The sequence below is a fragment of the Brassica napus genome, unplaced genomic scaffold (genome assembly GCF_020379485.1).
Source record: "Brassica napus cultivar Da-Ae unplaced genomic scaffold, Da-Ae ScsIHWf_366;HRSCAF=581, whole genome shotgun sequence".
NCBI classification, from domain to species: Eukaryota; Viridiplantae; Streptophyta; class Magnoliopsida; order Brassicales; family Brassicaceae; genus Brassica; species Brassica napus.
This window is the reverse complement of record NW_026016446.1, coordinates 100,001-102,590: the sequence shown is the minus strand read 5'-3', so window position 1 is coordinate 102,590 and position 2,590 is coordinate 100,001.

The window sequence follows — 2,590 nt, the reverse complement described above, 5'->3', positions numbered from 1 at the left end:
GAGAGAGGGAGAGAGGATAAACCCATGATCAATACTACAAGTTCGTGTACTATGGTCTAAAGACCATGTTATATGGCTCGGCCATTACTCGGCCATAAAGGGCCATTACCCGGCCAAAGAGAGGCCATGATACAAACGGCCAAACCAAAGTGGCCATCACCTAGAAATGGCTTGGCCACGACTTGGCCATGACTTGGCCGTGACTTGTCTGAATAGTGCAGGCCTGGCCGCACCACATCCATGACTCGGCCAAAGAGGCGAAGAGACCATAGAGACAACGGCCTGGCCGCAAAGGCCATAACTGGCCAGAGAGGCCATTACCTATAAAAGGTTCGGCCATTACCTACAAGCTTGGGGACATAATGAATTTACATGTGTAGAATGATAAATAAGATCATATGCATCAGGCCATATAAGTGAGCATAGATATTCCCATCTAAAGAATGAATACGGGTCATTAAAACCAGACAAACCATCTTAAGAGATTTTGAATAAACCACCACATACATATGTGTGCCGTCTAAGATGGAACCTCAAAAGAGGATTGGGAATATATGTTGGATAGGAGTATGACTTTCTCCACGAATTCAAAGAAAGCTTGAGCCAAAACATGGGTGATTAAGATAGAGGCCAGGTACGGATTGCAGGGATCCGACTATCCAAACATTAAAGGAGAAAGTTTATAAGCTGGATAAAGAAAGAGTAAAGGAATGATAAGAATGGTTTTAACCACCATTGTCTTGGCAAGATCCTCGGACTAGAGAATATGATATAAGACGTCCAAAGAAAGATTATACAAAGCTATCTAATTGAGAAGCTAATCGAGATGCCAGACACTGACCCGAAAAGAATGACTAAGTCATAACCAGCTTAGCACCAAATGAAACGTCCTAGAAGAGACATAATCAAGTTGCTACTGAGTCTATACAAGATAGACCAAGTGTTCTACAAAGATAAGGAACCTCGGATAGAAAGAGAAGAGAAAGGTGCATACACAGATCCGAGGTCATGATAAGAGAAACCATACCAGACACTGAGAGATAAGGCTGGCCAGCTAAACATCTAAGGTACCAAACCAAGTGGCTTGGGACGCCAAGCTACTAGGTAACAAAGGTCCTGGATAATGAAATCTCAAAGTGATCAGATCATGTCTGGAACATAATGGAACCACATGAAAGTGTCGACACACACACACATGAATGTTATATAAAGATGCATAAGAGAATATCACTTGAACATAAAGAGATAAGCGAGGATCATGAACCCACGAATGAGTACTCATCATACAATCATAGAATCATAAAGATTATAAAGAATAGAAAAGATAGACGTGGAGGTTCAAAGTATCTAAAGAGAGATGAGCGTATTGGCCATATACATATACAGAAACACCATCCGATAAACCAGTGAAATAGATGGATCTTGTGAGATAAAGAAACCGTGAGAGAGGACACATGATCACGTGGTCTTGAGTGTTCATGTCTTCCTACTAACAGCATTAGATCATAGCTTGATACACAAGGTACTCACAGAGATCAAAGGAACAGATTATAAGGAGATAAAATCCTATGTGGTGATTGCTGCTACAGATTTTCGATATTAAACCAAGTCTGGTCATAAAGAAAGAAATAGATACAATACTGATGTAGTAAGCAGCATATGGATCACTGGATAAGATAAGATAAGAGAACAGCTTTGTTCTAAGCTGATTCATGGACTGAAATAAAAGCAGCTGCACATAGTATGTAAAAGAAATTGATCACACATGATCATTGATTTTGGAGTTGTGTAAAAGACAATCCAATTACAGTCCATATACTTATGAGAATTTATAAAGAAATTCCTTGTGCTTATACTAAACCTAAAGGAGGTTAGTAAATATAGAATGAAATCTATGTGGGTGACTGGCTAAAAAACGTCCAGCACACCAGCTGAGAGCATCCGGCTCTCTGGCCAAAGGCGTCCAGCCCTCAGGCTATAAGCGTCCGGCTCTGCCCGTCTAAGAACGTCCGGCCCCTTCTACCAAGGACGTCCGGCTCATATCCTTTGATCACGAGCTAGTAGGAAAGATCAACCATCAGGTTGTGATCCAATAATCAGATCCCTTAAGTAAGGATCCGGCATAGCAGAACAGTCTGCTGCCGTATGATCTATTCCATAAAAACTCTGTCATGGGATTGATAGGAAATATTTAATCAACCGGACACAAAGCATTGTAGTCCATAAGCTCGTTGAAGTCCATGACCTAATAATGTATACTTAGTGTGTGATATGATCCACAGCAACTAAGGTCATGAGACGCCATCACATGGCATTACCATAAGGCAAAGGAATCAATGTCCACATCCATGAGTGTGTTCGGCCTAAGAGCCACAGCAATGATTGATCTTGAACACTCATGAGACAATTAGTAGACATGTATAGACGTGGTCTATGAACTGGACATGGATCAGCCAGATTGAAACATGGTCAAATGGTAAACATAAATTGCCAAAGTAAAGAGTTTGAAAGTAGACAAACACGTCTAGACCATGGACACATGCAAAGCACGTTTTGTAAAGACCAACAAGTGATCCCTGATGACAATGTG